Source organism: Caretta caretta, chromosome 6 (assembly GCF_965140235.1).
Source record: "Caretta caretta isolate rCarCar2 chromosome 6, rCarCar1.hap1, whole genome shotgun sequence".
Classification (NCBI taxonomy): Eukaryota; Metazoa; Chordata; order Testudines; family Cheloniidae; genus Caretta; species Caretta caretta.
The window spans coordinates 65,055,562-65,080,165 of record NC_134211.1 but is presented as its reverse complement, the minus strand read 5'-3'; the positions used below and the strand labels follow the sequence as shown (position 1 = coordinate 65,080,165).

The 24,604-nt window shown below is 43.3% G+C and overlaps 1 protein-coding gene across 5 annotated transcripts in view; it reads right to left on the bottom strand.

Annotated features, from left to right (window-relative positions):
- Nucleotides 1–24,604, bottom strand: part of SIPA1L1 (signal induced proliferation associated 1 like 1) — a 389,217-nt gene that overhangs the window by 355,170 nt on the left and 9,443 nt on the right. The window contains exons 1-2 of one of the 5 annotated variants that reach the window (XM_048852812.2): nt 6,391–6,499; nt 4,880–5,002 (exon numbers count right to left, since the gene is read on the bottom strand). The exons of 3 other annotated variants lie outside the window; for them this stretch is intronic. The gene's annotated coding sequence lies outside the window, so the exon portion shown is untranslated. Of the gene's footprint in view, nt 1–4,879; nt 5,003–6,390; nt 6,500–24,604 lie in introns of those variants that run through there. One more of the 5 variants, XM_048852811.2, reaches the window with a different exon arrangement.

Genomic DNA, 24,604 nt, shown 5'->3' with positions numbered 1-24,604 from the left:
AGTCTATGGGAGAGCACTTGGGGATCGATTTAACGCGTCTAGACTACACACAATAAATCAATCCCCGCTGGATCGATCACTGCCCACCGATTCGGCAGGTAGTGAAGACATACCCATAGTAAAAATAAAGAGAAAACTATTGCATCCCTCAAACTAACACAACCACTCCATTCCTTTGATGATAAATAACCGACTCTCTTCCACCATTCTGATTCCTTTGCAAATTACTTTCTTGCTTAGAGAAAGAAGACACTTTCTTATTTTCTATACACTTAGGCTGTGCCTATATCAGACTTTTTAGGGAATCTCCAGGCTGCGGCAATCAGGAATAAAACCCAACAGTCTCCTGGGTCCCAGTCCAGAATTGCCTCTCTTCTTGCTATCCTCTGTCTTGTTCATGATCCATCCTGTATGACAAATAGTATGTAATCATATACACAGACACCAAGAACCACATCAAGCAGTGAAGCAGCTCAGAATCTTGGAAGTGCAAATGTGCATAAAAGCCATCTGAAAAGCACAGAACCTGGCCCTTGAATTATATTTCCAGCTCTGCCAGAAGTGACCTTGTTCAACCTCTTATCTCCCACCTTTAAAATTAGGGAAATGATGCTCACCTGCAGGCTAAGTTAGGGGTATGAGGCCTTGCTCCATAATAAGATCTCAGAAGGTCACAGAATTAATACTAGTCAGTGGAGGAGCTGAGCCCAGCACACGTGCCTCTAGGCCAAGGGAAAGAGAGTATAGCAGCTGCTGCTGCTCTATCATCTCCCTCTCCAGAACGTTAGTTCTGTGCCTGACAGCATACTCAGTACAAATGACAAAGAGAGCTCTGTAGGGCTGAAGTGTGATCAGTGCAGATGGAATCGGAGATTTTGGCAGCAAGCATCTAGTGAGCTATACTGAGCATCTGCAAATAACAATGTTCAGAAGCGTACAACTTGGCCAAATTTGGGTGGATTTTTGGGAGGACAGCAAAAGGCATATCACTGACCGCAATATCATCATCTCCCTTCCAAATTTCAAGCTCCTCCTCCAAACTCTTAATACTGTATACTAAATCTCTTCAAAGAAACTGCTGGGGGAAAATAATTAACACTGGCAAGACTATGTACTTTTCCCCCTAGCTTCATTCTCAAACAACTGAACTGCATTAGATAATTCAGCCCAAGGCAGAGTGTAGCTAGCCATAGAAACTTTCAAGCCCAATGACTGAAGTTTATCAAAAAGTCATAAGCAACTAAAATAGGGGTTTATAACAAAGTGTTAAAAAAAAACCTAACTACAAGCATTCCCAATAACTAATTATAATGGAGTCACCATCCACTATATAATTCCCAAAGACTGCACACTCACTGCTCGCCTGAGTTATGCAGCACTGCCCTGACTATACAAACACCAACAGACAGCAGTTCAGCTACGGACGTCAGGTGCAGGACGGTGATGGAGTATGCATTTGGGACCAGACAAACAATGACAGCAGAATCTTCAGTCTGACTATCTGCCTGTGGTATTCTGCACAACAATTGTGAAAGCAAGGAAGAGATGTTTAGGAGTGTCAGTCAGAGGCCTGCTGCAATTTATGCAGCACTGGACAGACAAGAGTGTGACCCAAGGTCAGTGCTGCATGCACTAGGTATGTAAACAGATAGACAAACAGTGCAATTTGCCTTTGTTTCTGCAGGCACTCTTAAGAGTTCCTACAGGATCTCTTATGCCAGCAGCTTAATTCAAAGGGACTAATACTGGATAACTAAAAACAGGCTAAAAAACCTCTAGCTACTGAGGACTCCTGCAAAAGGAAAGGAAAGCCCAATTTGAGCAACTGAAGAGAAATTTGCTCTAGAGTCACTCCCTGATAACACAGGGCACACTATGGACCTGGAGAGAGATAGCGAGTTTCCACAAGGATGTGAGGAAGTTAGCACAACTTCCCATTCCCCCCAAAAATATAAATCACCGAGCTAGAGAAGTGATTTTATCAGGGATTTGTTATGACTACTCTCCCACAAGTGGGGGGGAGGGGAAAGAATCAGAACTAAAACAATCTGTTACCTCCATTAAGACTGCTTCCTTGAATTGGCTGGTTTGATACATGGGGCCTGGAGAAAACCAAGGTTCCACCGTTTTTGCCTGAAACTGCTTTACAGCAAACTGCATTCTAATAATTATGCCAGTGTTTCATGGATAATGAAATGTAACTGCCATCACGTAAGTGCCCCAGTCAGGCTGCGCAGCAGAGCGAAACAAGCCAACAGCTACATTATATTGTACATGCTGGGGCCATGGTGTTCATAATCCTGCTTTGCCCTTTTCAATATTTCTGTGGTTTAGTAACTTTTTAAAAACTTATCTGCACTTGTCTGCCATTTTGAGTCCAGCCACACAGCATAGCTCAGCCAACCACTGAGCACTGTATTCTAGATAATTCAGCTATTAGTCTGCTCCAGCAATGGAGGAGAGGGAATTTTCACCTTCACTGAGGCTGCATCCCCCATTTCACAACAGTAACAGAGTTCATACCCGGAAAACTAGTTCAGCAGTCCCCAAATATGCAAACAAAGTTTAAAACAATAAAAAAAACACAAACACACAGTAATGCACCTTGGACAGAGGAGGTTCCCTCATCTCTTCAGTTGTTATTCTCCAAAACTTGCTTGCCTGTTCTCTCAGCAATCTCCCGATACTCCGGTTCAGAAAAGAGGTCTTGGAACAGTGGTACAGACGCCTGGTACAGTTCCCTTTCAATCCCTTTCACATCTCAACACTGTTTCTTTTGCAACCACTGGGCAGAGGTTTTCACTGAACAATTCACTAGGACACTAAGATATCTTCCTTAAGTGCTAAGAGTTCAATTAGAATCCAACACCACACAGGAGTATTATTTTATATATGTCAATACTCAGTTTCTTGTCTTTTTCCTGCCCATTCCCCTAGATTTGTTACGACCCTCTGAAGTCCCACACAGTTCTCCCTCATCTTCACCTCAGTACGTGTGCATCACCTGCAAGTTTTCCGTCTCATCTTCTGTCCACTTTTCCAAATAAACTGATTAACATATACAGTAACATCTGCCCCTGTGCCTATCTGGCTCAGAGCAAGTGCAAGCCACACAGTGGTTCAATTGTCTGTGCACTGTTGAGAGCAATGTGTGTGTGAACACTTAGTGTATTGTAGGCATGCTTAGGGCCCATCCAGTGGTTAACATGCCAAATTTTTCTCGCATAAACAAGGTTTTAGCTGTTGCACTGATGTTCCCATTTTCAGGCAACACTACAACCACATATCTGTCAACATGACAAGTGTTAATCTACATTTTCTGTAGTACAGCCATGAAGAAAACACAACTACCTTCTTCGCAATCAAGTATGTAAAACAATTCACAGGTAAAGAGAAGCTCAGTGTCAATGAGGAAAAAGTTTCAGTAGCCAAAACAAAGCTTGACAATAGAGGCTTGGATTGGAACTGCAACTAGAACTTTAATCTCCTCCACAAGTATTAACATAGAATTAAAAACATATTGGCTTAATTATCAGGTATCAGGGCCTGCAGAGAGCCAGTCTCAAGGCTATCTCATGAGCACAGCTGGCTTACAGTAGGTTGCCTGACTGGCTACACCACCTGATTGGTAGGAAGACTCAGCAGACCAGCTCTTAAGCCCAGCTGTAGCAGCAGTTCAATGGCTGCCCAAAGCATTTGCCCATGGCTACATTCGGTCATTCCTTGGCTACAGCCTTGCCTCACTCCAGGTAACCCAGCACTAATCACAAGCCCTGACTCCTGCTCATTAGGCCCAACCACCCACATCCCAGTCTCTGACAAACCATGCTGTGGTCTTACTAAGGTATGGGCTAATTTATCACACAAACTGATAAATTACATCACTGTCATCCTTCAAATGCTAGCCCTTTGGTTTATTCTTCTCTACATAATTAGTCTTACATATATAGAACTCCTCCATCATAAAAACCGTAAGTCATGGGGCAAAAATTTGCCCTGATACGCACACCAGACAACCCAAATGATAAAGAACTCAAACTAAAATTATACTTGTAAATACAAAACCTCAACAACTTAGCTCTCAAAGCTGATGAGAACAAGTATATACCGTTGCCCCTTTCTGACTGTAGCAGCTAGTCAAAGTTCAGGGCTCTGAGTATGTTCCAGTTTGAAAGAGAAGTTGATGGAGCCTGGTACTTCCTCTGACGCAATCTTAATTATTTACAAGGAATGTACAAATGCAAGAACCACCAAGAATAAAAGGAACCATTTTAGTTTACAGCCCCAAGCCTCTTTAGCCAACAGACCCCAAAGCTCTCTATAGCTGTTTTCAGGCTACTGCCTGGCTGTCTTGCTTTTTCCCTCTGCCTCTCTTTGTTCTCGTCTTTTTCAATTTTTGGTTTCTTCTGCCTTCCCACAGACTTTCCAAAATCAATACTCAGCCAAAAAACTCCTAGATGGATTCACACATTCCTTTTGTCTTACGTGGGGGACTTATGCTTAGTTATATTAACTGATGGGTGAGTTCACAACTATCAGTCTCAATGGGTTTTTAATTCAACTCACAACAAGGTTTTGCCCAACTCACAACACAATTCAGTTTTGTTTTGTTTTTAAAACTCAAAATATACTTATTCACAATTACTTTGGACAGGTTCCATAAAACTGTACTTATTTGACAGTGCAACTAGATAACGCAATCATTACTAAACTGGGAGAGGCCCCTGTAGAAGACAAATAGGACAATCCTTTCCGGACATTTTCTTTCTTCCTGAAATGCATTTCCCTTTTACAGAATACATCGTAAGTCATATGCTGTCACCGAAATGGCAAGTTCTTACAATGGAACTGGTTGATTTGTGTAAACAAAAAAACCCACCTATTTGTTGTTCCCTTTCCACTTACATCCATCTACACTTCTGTCTTTAGACTGTGCTCTCCTCAGGATAGGGAATGTCAATTCCTGAATGTCCAGAAAGTACCCGATATATCATGGGTGCTCCTATAAACAAGTGGTAAATAAGAATAATAGTGACCAATAGTTCTAGATTAGTTTTTCGTTAATTATTATATAGTTCTGGACTCTGGACATATTTAGTCCTTCAAGACCCGTGGAAAAAATTTCAGAGTTTTCCTCCTTTGGGATTAAAGCCAGGATACCCTCAGGCTTCCTCATTATAGTCCTGATAGAAAGGAGAAGAGGACATAGTACACCATGACCCTCTGAGAAGCACCCAATCCACAGGATAGCTCATCAGATGGCTAACCAAACCCGCACAGGAGAAAAATAGGAAACACAACAGAGGGAAAAGAACTCAGCCCTCAAAAGGCAGCAGCCCCATGTCAAGTTTGCCTCCCCAGCTTCAGATGCCACCAGCTTCCCCGGGATACTGTTGCACTGGACTCCAGTCCTTTTTGTTTCATCTGTTCTGTGCTTCCCCAGTGTGACTGAAGAAAGACAGGTGGTCCACCTCATAGTGAGAGCAGAAAATACCAGAAGGAAAAGGGTAGGGACATGTGGGGTATGGAGACAAATTCTGGTTCCACTGAAATCCACATGAGCTGTGCCCTTCAGTGAGGCCAAGATTTAAGCTCTAAGACAGTCTGATAGGGCTCTAGGAACCAGAGAGTTACCTATTTTCGAACTCTCCAGCTTGTTGGCTGCTTGTATTGGGCTGGTGGGGTTGCCAGTGGAAGGTGTGTCCCCCATATCCTCTTCCTCACATACTGCTGTCTCCCTCACCATGCCAGTGGCTCTGTGGCCCCCATTACCCTCATCCAATTAAATGGCAAAGTTACATCAAATGAAGTTCTATAAAAGTTTTCTGCCACTTTCAATCTATTGATAGATAACAGTGTAAACTGTGCTAACAGCATTGGGCCAGTAGAGTGAGGGCAGCCTAGGGGCTGTCAATCATGGTGTCTGCTGTGTGACCTTTGTGGATCTACACATATGCGGAAGGGACTCCTGGCCTGAGGCGCACAGGTCACAAAGTCCTATTACAGTTAGGATTAGTGTTCCGTGTTTTCGGATTTTATTTGTTTAAAAAAAAAAAAAATCTGGGAATTTTTCACTGTTTGATTTAATCCTGGTTTTAATGTTTGGAAAACAAGTTTAAAAATAATTTTTAAAAAAATTGGGAAAAATCAGGGGAAAAAGAAAATACTTTCATAATATAGATTTTACTACAGTATAACAAACTTGTTTATGTACAAAAGGTATTTTTTGTCTCGCTCAGATTTTTCCAGAAATCCTTATTTGCATACGCTCACATAATTTTCTTCAAAATATCCTCACTCATGTTGAGCCTCTTGTTGTCTTGGAGGCAGCCCAACTTTGAAAATAAGTGCTCTGCATCAATAGATTCAGGGGCTACACTCACAACTCACCCATGCCACTGTGCTGAAGCTGGGAAGCGTATCTTAAAGACTGTTCCAAAAAGTCAGCATATCCGCTTTCACATTGTCAGGGTTAGGCATGTTCATGTAAGTAGTAAATTCCCCTTTCAGATTTGGTATTTCATTTTTAGTGGCAAATGGTTGAAACATTCTGGCATCACGGTCGTAGTCTGCTGCCAAATTCACCTTGAAGAAAGGGTGCAACACCTGGATGACATTCCAAAAACAAATCTTTGGCACCAAACACTTCAGGGTTCAGATTACAAACCACAGTCATCTCCCATTTCCCACTGAGCATTGCACTGAAGGTTTTGAATGCTTTTTTTGTTCTCTTGTGTTCTGGGGTAAGAAAGATTTCCAGAAACAACTGGGTTTTCTCGCCGTATGTTTCTCCTGCAGCTTTTGTGCTCAATTCAACTGAGATTTTGGTTGTTAGGATCCGGTAAATGTCTGTATTGGCAAATGTGTTGGCAGTAGTCAGAAAAAAATCCAGTGTTTTCTTTGTCACAGTGATTCCAAGTTTTCAGCAATGAACATTACCTTGATGTGCAGAATCGGGCACTCATTTTAGTTACTTTCCAGTCTCTTGAAAAGTTCTGCTTAAGAGTCAACAAACTCAGGGTGATCTAGGAGATGCATTAGCACAGTCCATGTGTTATTTACATGACAGGCAGCGAGGCACAAGCTCATCCACCAGCGTGGATCAACAGGACAGGTAGGTAATCGGCTATGCACTCGTTTAGCACTGTGTAAAACAAAGCCTTTAACTTGTTCTCGTGCTTGAAAATGGCCCAGAAGCCAACAAGGCAAGATTTCATGTCTTTCATTTCTTCTGTACCAGTAGCTACTGACAACAACGTTAATTAGATGAGCAGGACAGGTAATATGTAGCAATTCCAGTTTCTGATTGAGTTTAATCTCCCGTGCAAACTTAGCCATGTAGGAAGCAGAATGCATGATAGTTGTGGCCACATTTTCCCATGTTAGCTGGTACATCTCAAACATGTCAGTTATTACTGCATCAACAAAATGGCTGTCAGCAGAGGGGATGAATATCACATCAGCACAAAATAATGCAGATTTATTCTCTTTGATATCAAAAAACAAAAACAAAAGGCCAAGAATCAGACAGTCCAAAGCATCAGGAGACTCATCAAAATTAGACTAGACACCACATTTCCATCAATTCATTCCATGGTTTAGATACTAAAGCATCATCATTTTCTTTCAGATACTTACTAGTGAGATTGTCTGCATTAGAAAGGGGTTTTGCTGCTGGACAGTATTGTTACATAAAGTCACCAGTAGGTCCCTCTGCTATTAACCGTGGCTGTCCAGCAAAGCAAAGAGCACACACAATTTCATTGACACAATTATGCTGAGTTCTCTCTTTCATTAAAACCCCGGTGAAAAGCTCCTGATACTGACTGTTTATCCCGAAGCTCACTTTATTCTGTCAGCTTCTTCTATCGTTTGCTTTCGACACACTCCTTTATTATCAGTGCAAGCACTGACCTCGATGCTCCAGTGCTTGCAGTGCAATGCATCTTCTTGACTCCCATCTTTACTTTTCTTTAAAATTTCTAAGCTCTTATTTTCTTGTTGGTATTCAGGCATAGATTTGTATTTTTGTCCCATGTTTACCTTATTTATCTTTATCTGTGGAAGACTGATTATTTAAACGGATGCAAAGAAATAGGCAGGCAACATCTCCTTGTGAGCCCATCATAGCGTGATATTAATATTGCTTGATTTTCCAACTTCCACCATGTGCGTGTTCTGTGTTTTACACAGTTGAACTGCTTCATTTGCAGAACTACAGGATACAACAATCACGTAAAGCATTAGAATTTAACAAAAATAACCTGAAAAATATTGAATGGATTGATAAATGGGTGTAACTCAGTAAAAACTGAATTCTTCAATTAAAAAAAGCTGGCAATCAGTTAAAAATGGTAAAAAGCAAAAATGTGGAACTCCAGTTATGATTCATGTGAAGGGTACTAGTCTTACTCTGCACAGTAGCAATTACTAGTTTACCCAGCAACAGTTCCTGATTTGTTGAGGTGTTTCTCTGTATGGATTGTCAATTGTTAATATATATTATATACTGTTACCAGTTCTTGGTGAGTTATCTGCTAGCTAGGTTGCCCCACTGTGATTCTGACTGACCAACAGAGCCTGTGTTCATGATTTCATTTCTACAATTAAGTTTATTGTTTAAATACTTACCAAAGACTCCAGAATTTGGATATCAGACCAGGCAGGTAGCAGAAGGAACCCACAAAGGAGCACTACTGCCTGTTAAGGGAAAGGCCTAGAACTGCCCAACAGTCAGAGTACAACATTATATACAAGTAACAAGACTCCTCTCCCAAATGCCTTGATAGTATGATAGTATAGGAACTGTCAGACTCCTTACCATCCAGACCTAGTGCATGGCCATAATGGCCCATGCTCCTCTCTGGTGGCACCTCATGTGACAGAAACTGGGCTGAACTCCCCTTCTCCCCACACCTGCTAGCCACTCTCAGAATCATCACCTGGACCTAGTAGCCCATTTTCTTTCTCCCCTGCTCCCCACCATCACTATGGGGCCTGGAGTTTCCCCATGTCCAGGAGAGGGGGGAAAGAGGGGTGGGGTCAGGGCAGGCTGAGCTCCCACCTGAACTCACCAGCCCTAACACCTAGCTTCAGGACCCAGTGATTCATGCCCTCTCTGGGATAATGGTCTTCCTCTTGCTGCCAGCTGGTATACTTAGGCTTGGTATATGCTAGGAACTTATGTTGGTATAACTACATTGCTCAGGGGTGTGGAAAATCCACATCTTGAGCAATGTAGTTATACTGACCTAACTCCTCGTACTGACAGTGCCATGTCAACGGGAGGGCCTCTTCCGTCAACATAGCTACCACCTCTCAGAGGTGGATTACATACACTGATGGGAGAAGTTCTCCCATCAGCATAGATAGTGTCTTCACTAAGCGCTACTGCACTGCAGGGCGAGTGTAGACAAGCCCTTAGTCTTGTAACTTAGTGGTATCAGTCTGTGTTGCACTGCTGAAGGTTCATAGTTCAGACCCTGCTGTTGATTCATGTTGAGGGGGTTGTTACAATTGCAAATGGAATAACTTGTGTTTTACTTTTTTCTTCTGAAGAAAATCTAAGGCCGTGTCTACACCGCCACTTTCAGCACTAAAACGTTTGTCGTTCAGGGGTGTGAAAAAACACCCCCGAGTGACAAAAGTTTTAGCGCTGAAAAGTGCCAGTATAGAGAGCACTTTACCTCTGGGAGCTGCAATCCCGGTAATAAAGCTGTCACCACTCGTGGGAGAGTTCTCCCGCAGTGATAAAGCATTTCTACACTGCCCATGTCACAGTGCTGCTGTGCTGTAACGTGGGTAGTGCAGACATACCTTAAGTAATTACATGCTCAAATCAACTGTTTAAAAAAGCATTTAGGTCACAAAAACCAACACTTGAAAATTAATTGCATACACATCCATAAATGCGCTACCTTAATTCAGATACTGTTTTTTCCACAGGATGGACATAGAAGGTACTAAGGTTGTATGGGCAGCCATAAATCTGGCATTTCATTTTTGTATGCTATATATATACACACACACACACACAGAGCAATGTAGTTGCTGTATAGTGGCCTTGCGCATTCGAAAGTTTTGCAGCTGCTGCTTGTCATTCTATAGCGGCATAACGATGCGATCCCACCAGTTAGTGCTTGTTTTCTGGGCCCAGAAGTGGCGCTCAGCCACGTCAAGGAGATGTGAGACTGTTGCCAGCAATTGCGAATTACTCCACTCTGTCTTCCAGCAGCGCTGCTTGCGTGGCATCACATTGTTCTGTGCAGCAGCCCCTGTATCAGCTGTGTAAATTCTGTAGGATAAGGCGCAAGGTGTTTGTAATGCTCACAACAACAAGTGTACAGCTGAGTGGGGTCCATGCTATGGCATCGTATGGGTAACCCAGGCTTACGAAAAAAGGTATGAAAAAGGCTTGGTTTGTTAGCCTCCCATGATGCAGTTACCTTCCTTCCCTGAAATCAGTGGCAAACGCCATGTTCCCATAACCACCCGCACAACTGTTTTCATCCCATAAGGCATTGCAAGTCCACACCAAATTCCACTCGTCTACATGCACTGTGGGATAGCTACCCATAGTGTAGTGTTCTGTGCATCAGTGCAAGCCCTGCTAGTGAGGATGCACTCTGCCGTCACAATGATTATAGTGTGGACCCACAAGACTGAGTTGCTTAAATCGGAGGCTTGATGTAGACTTACATATAGTTGACTTAGAGTATAGAGTAACAAGTATAGAGTAACAAGAAGGGTTTCTTCAGGTATGTTGGCAACAAGAAGAAAGCCAAGGAAAGTGTGGGCCCCTTACTGAATGAGGGAGGCAAACTAGTGACAGAGGATGTGGAAAAAGCTAATGTACTCAATGCTTTTTTTGCCTCTGTTTTCACTAACAAGGTCAGCTCCCAGACTGCTGCGCTGGGCATCGCAAAATGGGGAAGAGATGGCCAGCCCTCTGTGGAGATAGAGGTGGTTAGGGACTATTTAGAAAAGCTGGACATGCACAAGTCCATGGGGCCGGACGAGTTGCATCCGAGAGTGCTGAAGGAATTGGCGGCTGTGATTGCAGAGCCATTGGCCATTATCTTTGAAAACTCATGGCGAACGGGGGAAGTCCCGGATGACTGGAAAAAGGCTAATGTAGTGCCAATCTTTAAAAAAGGGAAGAAGGAGGATCCTGGGAACTACAGGCCAGTCAGCCTCACCTCAGTCCCTGGAAAAATCATGGAGCAGGTCCTCAAAGAATCAATCCTGAAGCACTTGCATGAGAGGAAAGTGATCAGGAACAGCCAGCATGGATTCACCAAGGGAAGGTCATGCCTGACTAATCTAATCGCCTTTTATGAGGAGATTACTGGTTCTGTGGATGAAGGGAAAGCAGTGGATGTATTGTTTCTTGACTTTAGCAAAGCTTTTGACACGGTCTCCCACAGTATTCTTGTCAGCAAGTTAAGGAAGTATGGGCTGGAAGAATGCACTATAAGGTGGGTAGAAAGCTGGCTAGATTGTCGGGCTCAACGGGTAGTTATCAATGGCTCCATGTCTAGTTGGCAGCCGGTATCAAGTGGAGTGCCCCAAGGGTCGGTCCTGGGGCCGGTTTTGTTCAATATCTTCATAAATGATCTGGAGGATGGTGCGGATTGCACTCTCAGCAAATTTGCGGATGATACTAAACTGGGAGGAGTGGTAGATACGCTGGAGGGGAGGGATAGGATACAGAAGGACCTAGACAAATTGGAGGATTGGGCCAAAAGAAATCTGATGAGGTTCAATAAGGATAAGTGCAGGGTCCTGCACTTCGGACGGAAGAACCCAATGCACAGCTACAGACTAGGGACCGAATGGCTAGGCAGCAGTTCTGCGGAAAAGGACCTAGGGGTGACAGTGGACGAGAAGCTGGATATGAGTCAGCAGTGTGCCCTTGTTGCCAAGAAGGCCAATGGCATTTTGGGATGTATAAGTAGGGGCATAGCGAGCAGATCGAGGGACGTGATCGTTCCCCTCTATTCGACATTGGTGAGGCCTCATCTGGAGTACTGTGTCCAGTTTTGGACCCCACACTTCAAGAAGGATGTGGATAAATTGGAGAGAGTCCAGCGAAGGGCAACAAAAATGATTAGGGGTCTGGAACACATGACTTATGAGGAGAGGCTGAGGGAGCTGGGATTGTTTAGCCTGCAGAAGAGAAGAATGAGGGGGGATTTGATAGCTGCTTTCAACTACCTGAAAGGGGGTTCCAAAGAGGATGGCTCTAGACTGTTCTCAATGGTAGCAGATGACAGAACGAGGAGTAATGGTCTCAAGCTGCAGTGGGGGAGGTTTAGATTGGATATTAGGAAAAACTTTTTCACTAAGAGGGTGGTGAAACACTGGAATGCGTTACCTAGGGAGGTGGTAGAATCTCCTTCCTTAGAGGTTTTTAAGGTCAGGCTTGACAAAGCCCTGGCTGGGATGATTTAACTGGGAATTGGTCCTGCTTCGAGCAGGGGGTTGGACTAGATGACCTTCTGGGGTCCCTTCCAACCCTTATATTCTATGATTCTATGACTTTACTTTGTAGTGTAGACGTGGCCTTACCGTGTAAAGCCCTAATCATGCAAGGGCTTTGTTTGATTTTGATAACATGAGTAGTTCCATTGAACTAGTGGGACTACTCATGCTTAAAGCTTGGTATGTAAGTGTTTGCAGGATTGGGGCCTATGCACCTGATCCAATATTCACTGAAGTAGATGAAAAGACTCCCACTGACTTCAGGCTGTCAGCAGATCAGACAAAGCAGGGAGTGATAAGGGTGGTGGTTGACCAGTCATTATGTTAAGTTAAACAAGTTTTCTTTTGCTAGTAGGAGAGGTCATTTCTAATAGTTTTAAACACACGTATGTTCATACCAATGTTTTTTTTTTGTAATCAAACTGTTATAGTGGTTACACAAACAGTGCTTTTGTATCAGGTATATTACCTGCTTCCAGCACACTAAACTTTTTTTTTTGCATACCTCTTTCACCAACTATCCTCTCCTACCCTAATACTTGTTGACGTTTGTCTTTTGTGTGAATTATTGCCATGTAAATAGTGTTAGTATTGTCTACTTTAATATACCTTAACTAATTTAAGGTTGTGTATTTTCTTGAAGTGTTTGAGACATGGTCCTTGAAAAACTATATATTTATTATGGATGGAGCGGTCAGGGTCCATTAACTGAGCGGAGAGGCTAGCATTTGGAACCCAGATCCCTGAACAGTGTCAAAATTCTTCTTGTTACAAAACAATCTGGAAAGACTATCACAGGGATCCTTAGGTTCCCTTTGTGCTTTATGCTATGTCTTAGGGGTGATGGTTTAAATGGACATACTATCAATGTGATTGTGAAGCCTTGAATGAACACTTAAGTGATACAGGAAGTATCATTCAGTAGGTGATACTCTTTCCTCCACAACAATATGGGGCCAGTTTCCCAGCAAAGTATTAAGTGCCACTGTGCCGATGAAGGTGCTCTCTTTTTAAAGACACAAGAAATGGTGTCGTTACTATTCAGGGTCATTAAATGTCCTTTAAAAAAAAGGCTAAATGTCAAGATTGGGGGTAATTATATTTTGCCTGCCAAAATTCATCCAGGCCTCTTAATTTCTCTCTCTTTTCAACTTGTCCTACACAATTAACAGTGACTATGTTTCACAACAGAGTTGGCTGCATTTCTGTTGAAGAGGATGTGTGTCTCATGTATTAATTGTTTGTGTTAAATCTTGAATCCTGCAGGATAGAAGGTATTATTGAAGGCTATGTCTACACTACAGACTATGTCAGCAAACCTTATGTTGCTCAGAGTTGTGAATAAATCACCCCCCCAAGCAACATAGTTACACTGACATAGGCCCTCATCTGCACAAAGCTATGCCGGTGGGAGAGCTTCTCCCACTGACATTGCTTCTGCTGTTCACAGAGCTCTCCTACTGGCATAGAACAGAGGTGGGTAAACTACGGCCCGCGGGACCGTCCTGCCTGACCTCTGAATTCCTGGCCGGGGAGGCTAGCCCCTGTCCCCCATCCCCTGCAGCCTCAGCACGCTGCGCTGCCAGCGCTCTGGCCTGCCGCTCCTGCCAGGCAGCACGGGCTGCGAGCTCCTGCTGCTCTGAGCAGCATGGTATGGGTGCGGGGGGCTTGGATAAGGGGCAGAGGGTCCCAGTGGGCAGTGAGGGGACAGGGAGCAGAGGGTGTTGGATATGCATGGAAATCCCGGGGGGGGGGGGTTGTCAGGGGTGTGGATAGAAGTCGGGGCAGTCATGGGACAGGGGTGGTTGGATGGGGGTCGGGTCCCAGGGGCAGTTTGGGGCGGGAGTCCCAGGAGGGGGCGGTCAGGGGACAAGGAGCATTGGATGGGGGTCGGGTCCCAGAGGCAGTTTGGGGCGGGAGTCCCAGGAGGGGGCGGTCAGGGGACAAGGAGCATTGGATGAGTCGGGGATTCTGAGGGGGGGGGGGCAGTCAGGAGGCAGGAAGTGGAAGGGGGCAGAGGCCAGGCTGTTTGGGGGAGGAACAGCCTTCCCTTCCTGGTCCTCCATACAGTTTCACAACACCAGTGTGGCCCTCGGGCCAAAAAGTTTGCCCATCCTGGCATAGAGTGTCTTCACCAGATGCGCAGCAGCAGCAGAGCTGTGGCACTACAGTGCTGTATGCCAAGGCGTGCCCCCAGGCAGTGTTTCTCAACCTTCTTGTGACCGCCCCTCCAAAACTTTAAAAATTGCAACCCCCCACCTCATCTTCAATATCATTAAGTAAATTATGAAGAACACTCAGGGCCAGCATTAGGCGGTGTCAAGCAGGGAAACTGCCCAGGGCCTCACACCAGAGGAGGGCCCTGCAAAGCTAACTTACTTGTCCAAGCCCGGCTGCCTGGGAGACTGAAGCCAGAGCCGCACCACCCAGGGCGCTGAAGCTGGTAACTTACCTTCACGGGGCCCCCTGTGATGTGGGGCCCCGGGCACTACCGTGCTTGCCACCTCCTAACACCAGCCCTGCACTTGCAACTCCTCTGAACCCGTCCCACGACCTACCCCAAGACTGAGAAACACTACCAAAGGCCCCCCGTTTCTGCAATTTGCAGCACCTGCACAGGGCTCCATTGTCTTCAACAGAGATCCGTGCATGTTCAGTAGTGTGCATATGTGTTTTGAATCCCAGGATAAAGGCCTATATTCCTTTTCACATTAACAGTCTATTTTACTTTCTGGTTCCCCTGTATAGCACAATGTTATGTTCACATTGGATCACAATGTTGCAAAAGAATGTTTAACTTAAAAAACTCACCACTATACACAGGCACTTCATTAAAAATTTTTAAAAGTCATGAAAACTCTTCTATCCATATTCAATTTCTAAAAGCCTAAATTAACTGATGTCACTTTAAAACAGTGGTGCACAAACTTTTCCAGTCGTTCCCCCCCCACCACCAGTTTACCATTAATGAAATCTGTCCACATCCCTCCTCCATTACAGCAAAGCTAAGGCTTCCTCAGCAGCAGAGCTTGGGCTGAAGGCAGAGTTGAGGACTGAACTGGGGATGGGGGAGGAGCTGGGGCTAGAGGCAGAGTTGATCTGGGGTCAAAGAGTCAGTGAGGGCAGAGCTGGTCTGTAGACAGAGAGGGAATAAGGACAGAGCTGGGCAGGGGGCGGAACGGGAGCTGGGGGCAGTTCTGGCCTGAAAACAGAGCTTGGGGCATGGCACTCCCTACCCACTCCCTATGGGGGCTGGCCCAGGTCCTGCTGTATGTTCCCCCACCCCTCAAATGTTCCTGATAAGCAACATTACAATAGACTCTCGATAGCTAGCGAACTGAAGCAGCAAGCTGGAGTTTTGTGAGAGAGTTCTCCAGGCAAAGGAGGAGCAACAACGTGCCCTTTGGGGTGCATTTGTTAGTTTGCTTGAAATGTGTCTGCTTGATGGAAGTTTATAATGTGGTCCATTGTGGGGAGGGAGTGTCCTGTTCAGCCTAGTGGCATGGTAGGCAAGATTGAGAGCTTCTTAACCAGGCTTTGATCCCTAATCCCTTTAGGATATGTTAACCAGAGCTACTCAGATAAAACAGGGGTTTAAAAAGCCATCTCCATAGCAACGAGAGGAGCTAGTGAACAGGAGCAGCAAACAGGAGTTTTGTGAGGAAGTTTAGAGGGGGAGTGGGAGTGCCAAATACACCTAATATTCCCTAAACTTAAGCCAACATACACTTCCCCAACCCAGCCCCCCCCAAAAAAGCTGCAGAAGTTAAAATAATGCAGGCAGAAGTCTAGCAGCAGAGGCTATCCATTTTATTGTGACAGGTTTCAGAGGAACAGCCGTGTTAGTCTGTATTCGCAAAAAGAAAAGGAGTACTTGTGGCACCTTAGAGACTAACCAATTTATTTGAGCATGAGCTTTCGTGAGCTACAGCTCACTTCATCAGATGTATACCGTGGAAACTGCAGCAGACTTTATATACACACAGAGAATATGAAACAATACCTCCTCCCACCCCACTGTCCTGCTGGTAATAGCTTATCTAAAGTGATCAACAGGTGGGCCATTTCCAGCACAAATCCAGGTTTTCTCACCCTCCACCCCCCCACACAAATTCACTCTCCTGCTGGTGCTAGCCCATCCAAAGTGACAACTCTTTACATAATCAAGTCGGGTTATTTCCTGCATAGATCCAGGTTTTCTCACATCCCCCCCACCCCCATACACACACAAACGAGCTATTACCAGCAGGAGAGTGAGTTTGTGTGTGTATGGGGGTGGGGGGGATGTGAGAAAACCTGGATCTATGCAGGAAATAACCCGACTTGATTATGTAAAGAGTTGTCACTTTGGATGGGCTAGCACCAGCAGGAGAGTGAATTTGTGTGGGGGGGTGGAGGGTGAGAAAACCTGGATTTGTGCTGGAAATGGCCCACCTGTTGATCACTTTAGATAAGCTATTACCAGCAGGACAGTGGGGTGGGAGGAGGTATTGTTTCATATTCTCTGTGTGTATATAAAGTCTGCTGCAGTTTCCACGGTATACATCTGATGAAGTGAGCTGTAGCTCACGAAAGCTCATGCTCAAATAAATTGGTTAGTCTCTAAGGTGCCACAAGTACTCCTTTTCATTTTATTGTGCTGAATACAGCATGTATGATTACCTGCCTTGTGGTAAGGTAGCATGTGTGTGCCTTTCGGGCAAGTAGTTCATACCCCGTCAGAGAGACAGGATGGGCACTTGAGACCAAAGTGGTTGAACTGGAGGAGCCAGGGGAGACAGAGAGGTATATACACAAGACTTTCCAGCACACAGTAAAATGGCTCCACCCCCACGATGACAGCCTCTGTGATATTCAGGAGAATGAATGTCTTGGGGAAGGAAAGCATCAAGCTGGAGCAGAGGGAAATGATCCTATATTGGTGATCCTCCTTCCAGATGTCGTCATGGTTTCTTCTCACACCGAGGCTCCCCATCCTGGGGAGGGGTCCCCAGTTATTAGGAAAGACAGGTGATAATAATTGGGGGATTTGATTATGAGAAATACAGGTAGTTGGTTTTGTGAGGACCAGAAGAACCACATCATGAATTGCCTACCGGCTATGAAAGTTGTGGACCTCAAGACATCTAGATAGATGTATTAACAAAGAAACAGCAGAAGTTGATAAAACACAGGTAGGAACTGAAGGGAAACAATCATATGAAACAGAGTCCGATTCAATTACATCACATGAAGGTAGACAATTAAATATTGACAAAAATTTTATAAGTGCTTGTATACAATGCAAGAAGTCTAAATACTAAGGTGGGTGAACTTGAGTTCCTGGTATTAAATGAGGATATTGATATAATAGGCATCACAGAAAGTGGGTGGAACTTTGATAATCAATGGGGATGTGGTAATACCAGGGTATAATAAAATATATAGGAATGACAGAGATGGCCAAACTGAGTGATCATAATGTAATTAAATGTAACATCCTTGTGGGGGGCGGGGCGGGGAACACCAATGAAACCCACTACAGTAGCACTGTAGTTAAAAGTAAAAAGTTACTGAGTGCTTCCGCTATATTCCCCTCTTGGGCCTAAACAGAGTAAAAGAGGTGGTTAGCGGCAAAAAGGCATACTTTAAAAATTCAAAGTCAAATCATACTGAGGAAAATAGAAAGGATCACAAACTCTGGCAAGTCAAGTGTAAAAGCACAATTATGCAGGCCAAAAAGAATTTAAAGAGCAACTAACAAAAGACAAAAAATGACAAAAAAAATTTTGTTAAGTATATCAGAAGCAGGAAGCCTGCCAAACAATCGGTGTGGCCACTGGACGATTGAGGTTCTAAAGGAGCATTCAAGGAAAACAAGGCCATTGCGGAAGAGTTAAATGAATTCTTTGGATCAGTCTATACCACAGAGCATGTGAGGAAGATTCCCACATCTGAGCCATTCTTTTTAGGGGACATATCTGAGGAACTGTCCCAGATTGAAGTGCTGATAGAAGAGGTCTTGGAACCACCTGACTTCAATGAGTTCTGTATCAGATCTTAGGCAAGGGATCAGGGTGTACAGAACCACAAAAGCATACTTACTAACCTTCAAATTTCAGCCTATGCATCTCCACTCAGGGACAATGAAAAAAGTTCTTCTATATTAACATCAAAACACTTTAAGAAAGGAAGATTACTCATGCTGCAGTCTGAGGACAGATATATGCAAAACAAAAATATCTGTTTATAGGTGCTTCATTGAAGCAAAATCTCATAAAATACTTCTCAGTTGGTAGTATTCAGAAAAGGCTTCCATGGGAAATTAACACCCAATCTCTTTGTGAACTTCTCTAATACTCCAAATAAACTTTAGAGGAATGACATGTGCACATCTATGCAGACCTAAGACTTTAATAACGTTTGAGTTAAACCAACCCCCAAGTCACCATGCAGCATAGCAATTCATTTCCAGCAATACAGCCATCTCAGGATGTTTTATGAGAATGTGCTTCCAGCAATGTAGTAAGTTGTGCTAGTGGGACTTAAAACTAAAAACAATACTATCCAAGCATATACATACAGTAGGCTACCAACTAAAATGGGGAAAATGTTGAGTTACAACATGAGGCTCATTTGTCATTTTTAACAAGGCTCAGCACAGGGTTTTAATAGACCACACATTTCAGTGCAGCCAGACAGTACTTTAAATCTAATTTAATACAACTTTTCTTGAACACCAAAAGGTGGTCAAAATGCAACTTGTAAAACAAAACTTCCCAGTTTTTATTGGATATTTATCCCAGTTATATCCTGATTTAGCTTAATTTTTTAAAACACATGTACTTCTGACAGCCTTTGGTTTGACAGTTTCTTATAAATGCACTTCAGGTTTACAGATTCCTCATGGTCCTATTTGTTGCATGCATCAGCTTGCTCTGTTCATTCTGCAGTTTTATATACTGTGTGTCTCACTTTATTATTACAGCTCAAGATGTATGACAATAGTTTACTATCAAACTAAGAATGAGAATCTTAGCAGGCAAAGAAAGCCCAAAGCAGTTTATTGAGTTACTTAATATAACATTTTGTAGCACCACCACATATTATGTTGGAACATTATTCTACTAATCTTAGTCACTAATCAGGCAAAAGAATGGAAGTCAGTAACTCTGAGTTCTATTCTTGGCTCTGCAGGTTACCTGTGCACCCTATAGGCAAGTCACACAACACTGGTATCTGAGTATGCTTATTTTTTGAAAGGGGAAAAATACTATTACCATACTTCACAAGGATGTTGTGATGATTAAACTCTGTAATGAGTGAGATGTGCTATAGTGATGAGTGTTATAGAAATGTAAACAAAAATAAATGCCATCTCAGAATGCACTCTCAGTAACACTCATAAGTGAACAAGATCAGGCTAAATCAGTACTGAACCAATACCCAAACATGAGGCCACAGGGCAACATGCTATTCTGTAGGAGATGCCACCTTCTGGATAAAACGTAGAAATAGGGTCCTGAGCACATGAAGTCAATGAAAATCTCTTGGCACTTGTCACAAAATACACAGATGTTAGCTTCAGGGTCTTGACTAAATTCCAATTTGGTAATTAGTTGGCTAGTCTCATTTCTCTTTATATTTTAAACCTACTAAAATATTCTTCTCTTATCTTAAACTGTTGTGCAAAACAACTGTTGTGTTTAATTCCAGAGATAGCTATTCACACCCACCCTTGTTTCTCTAATATCCTTGACCAACACAGCTACAACACTGCAAACAGATATTCAATCATCATTAATAAGCATGGATCAGACATATTTGTGAAGGGCTACACTATAGTACAGCTACGGACCTTTGCAGTCTACTTGATTTCTTTTCCAACGCAAAGAAACCTTTAAATACAAGTTAATAACTGAATTAGAAACAATGACAACTCATATCCTCAAGTTTTGCCCATACTATACATACACACCTTAATGACTTTTAGGACCAACAGATATACCAACCAAACAGCAGTGGCACTTCATGGTTAGCACAGATTTGGTTTCTGCCTTTGGAAAAAGATACACTCCACAGACACCAAGCTTTGCTGTCTTATGTTCTCGGTACCAAAGACACTTGATTAAGGCCAGGTCTATGCTACACAGTTAGGTCAATGTAAGGCAGCTTACATCAACCTAATTAGGTCAATATACACACTACTGCCTTCTCCTGCAAACGTAGGCTCCCTACTACATCGACAAAATAACTGCACCTCCATGAGAGGCATCGAATTTATGTTGGGGTAGTTAGGGCAACACAGCATCTTTGTAGACATTGCCTTACTTACATTGGCTGTTGGTTGCTCCAGCATGGAGCCATGAAATCGACAAAGCTGGACAACGGCTACCCCAGCTCCCCACTCCCAACCAGGCTGCAGCCCAGAGGCTCCCCACTTCCAGCTGGGAACGGAGAGCCAAGAGCCGGGGGGTGGGGGGGGGCCGGGCTCCCAACGGGGAGCCACACGGAACTAAGAGCCATGGCTCTCACCCACCACACTGCCCCTCTTCAGTCAGTGGAAGCACTCCTGGTGAGGACACGCACCACCAACAGAAGGAGGGTAATGTGGACCTAACATAGGGAGACTTAGGGCTGTAATGTAGACATGCCTGTAAGAGGCCAAAAGATTTTCCAAAACGTCAAGAGCTTTTTTCACCTACACTTCAGCACGAAGGTGACAGCAAAGAAGGTACCTGTTGCTATTCCTTATTTTTTTTAAATAGAAATATTTGCATTGAAAATCAAGCGATGCAAATATAATACACAGTAACTTATTAATTACACAAGTAAGGATATCAGTTTTCTTTAAAAAAAGCATGCATTCAAAAAGTATTTTTTACTTGGCAACAACTCTAAGCCCCTAAAATGGAAAGGATTTTTTACTTGATTTATCAGCTACAGTTGAACAGTGTAGATGCATAAACCAACCACAACTTAAACAGGGGTACTCTGCATCATATTGTGCATATAATTACTTGATTTTTTAAAATGTTAGCTCTCAATGGTGCTTAATTACTTTAGCTGCAAGCATATGCATGTAACACCCACATACTGTAGCATAGCCAAGAACTTTTGTTGCCACCTGTAAAATGTTACTGAAATAGCACAGCACTGCATCAGAAACTCTACTCTTGCTCCATATAGAGAAGGTAAATGGAATATAGAAGGTCACACAAAAACAAATATACCTTCTTCATTATCCACTGTTATAACTTTATATCTGGTACCTCAAGATGACTATCCAATTCCCAGATCTATTTAAAATAACTGTAAATGAGAAACCATTAAACAGCGTTAGAGTCCTTAAACCAGTATCTACACTAGCACTTTTTACAGAAATGAGCTGCAACAGTGGTGATAGCAACAGCTCTAGTATAAGGCAGCACATATGTTTTAGCCATTGCATCATCTAAACATAATAGGAAAAGGCCTATGTGAAGCTGAGGGTGTAAAGGTTCTACTATATACCCAAGGCCTAGCAATCAGCTATGGCTGGAGCTACCTTCAAGAATCTGAAGAGAAGCAACAGCTAAAACTCCAAACTGATTGTGTTCTTTGCAGCATTCACCTGGTTTCCCTCCCACCCCTCTGTTTCTTCTGGTTGGTTTTCCTCATCCCTTCTCTCACTCTCCAAGAGGGAACCATAGGGAAACCCGGGGGAAAGCATCTCTTTAGCCCCATCTCTTCTTCCTTTACACCTCACATAGTTTCAACAAGCATATTTACACAAATGACTCAAAAATCTCCTACTACTACCGGAATACATCAAAACCCACATTACCCTCCAGCAAGAGCCATATATCTGTTTCTCCACTCTCTTATGCTGGATGTTCTGCTGTCAACTTTAACTTAACGTGGCCAAAGCTAAATTCCTGATCTTTCTCCCAAAACTCTCTTCACTCTCCACTTTACCATTGTTAACACGATAATATTCCCAATCTCTCAGGCCTGTAACTTTGTGATCACATTGGACTCTTCCATTTCAGTTGCCCCACACATTCAGGCTGTGTCCGAATCTTACCTCTTCTTGTTCCAAAACATTTCTAACATCCTTCCTATCTTTTCTTTTTCTAGACTTTTAGTGCTCAAACTTTTACTGTCACACCCCCTACTTACCAGTAACAGAATCTGTCCGTGCTATCCTACCCTCGAATTACTGCACAGTTGCCTCAACAGAGGAGATTGGGCTGAAGACAGAGCTGGGGGCTGAACTGGGAAAGGATAAGGAGTTGGGGTTAGAGGCAGAGCTGGACTGGGGAGAGAGTGGGAATGAGGCAGAGCTGGGCTGGCGATGGAGCAGGGGGCAGCGTAAAGCTGTGGCTGGGACCAGAACTGGGCAGAGAGCAAAGTGTAGCTGTAGCCAGAGCAGGGGTGGGAGTGAGGTAGAGCGGAGCTGCAGCTGGGACCGGAACAGAGCTACAGCCCCATGGGGGCTAGCCTGGGCCCTGCTGCTCCCTCCCCAAACTTTCCTCTATATCCCCCTAGGGGGGGTATGGCCCACAGTTCAGAGACCACAGACAAAATTTTCATCGTCTCCTGTTTTCATTACCACCTCCAGTTTCCTTAACACCCATATTTCCACTCTCCAATCGATTCAAAACACAGCTGCTAAACATAATTTCCTTGACTTCTCACTCTCTTCCTGGATACCCCTCTTTCACCACATCAACTGCAAGCTTCTTCTCCTCTTCAAAGCCCTCCACAACTGTTCTCCTCCCTAATTCTCTGCTTGTTTCTTAAAGCATCATGCGTACCCCAATCTGCCCAAGATGCTGGTCTCATCTGATCATCTGTCAGCTTCCCACACAAACATCTCCTTTCACAGTGCCCCTTACGTCTTCTCCCTGAACTTGTTTGTAAGGCTACTGTCTTCTCCATCTTTAAATCTCCTAGCCTTCTGCTTTGACATCCATGAGAAATCAACCATTAATAAAGGCTAGGCTAAAAAGTAATTGGGAATACTTGACATTTACAACATATACAAATTTGCAATTTTAAAAATCAAACACCCAAAATCTCTTCCCCTTCCTATCCTGCACAGGGTTATTTGTCTTCTTTGGTTGTACACTTATTGATGATAGGACTGTATGTGATCAGTCTTGCTTGTGCACTACAGAAATTTAAATATTATAAATAATAAAAGTCAACTAAGAAAACCAAAATCTAACTTCCATATTGGTTTTTTTTTCCGATTTTGCACAGATGATGGTCTGAAGTAAGTATTTGTTTTTCCAGTTTTCAAAGAACTGTATACCATATCAGCTGCTGAGCAAGCTGAAGAGCATGTCCACAATGTATGCTCTCTTGTCCTTGACAGGAATAAACCTGTTGGCAGTTTGAGATAAATATCTCCTTGTAAGTAATGAGATGCTGAAATTAAACACATTAAAAGGAATAAAATGGTAGTTGTCCAACTACAGAAAATTGCAAAATGTCCTTTCAGCTGCTTCTAGTGTGAAAGCATTCACTTGTAAATACTGGGGTTTGACCAAACTGGCAGTAAACATATAATGGCTTTTTTGACTAGTTGTATTTTACCAAAACAGTGCTCTAAACTAGGATGAATTGAATCTTGTCATATAAGAGTTACCTAATCATTGCTATTCACTTGTTTTAATAGTCATTCTAAGTTATCACTCAGTTTAAAAATCTTGACTGCATCAACATTTATGTGAATGACAATAAAATGGATATTATGGATTTAATCAAACAGATAATTCCTTTAGCGTTCGGGGGGGAAGAAAGGTTGGTCTCTCTTTTTATTTAGCCTAGTATACTGATGGCCCTTTAAAATTCTCTTTTCACATCTGAAAGTAAACACTTGTACCACAGTGCTCATATTAAAGGATGTCATAACAATGTTATTAAACGACAAACAAATCTAAGTAGGTTTAAAGATTAAGGGTTTGACTACAGGAGTGGGTTATTCTGCAATAAATTAACATGGGAATTTAAAGCAGAATAGCAATTCTACAATATCTTCCTGTGTGGACACACTGGCTATGGCTACACTAGAGAGCTCTCCCATCGACTTAATTAATCGACCCCTAACTAGCAGCAGCAGCTATGTCGGAGAAGTTCTCCCGCCAAGACAGCA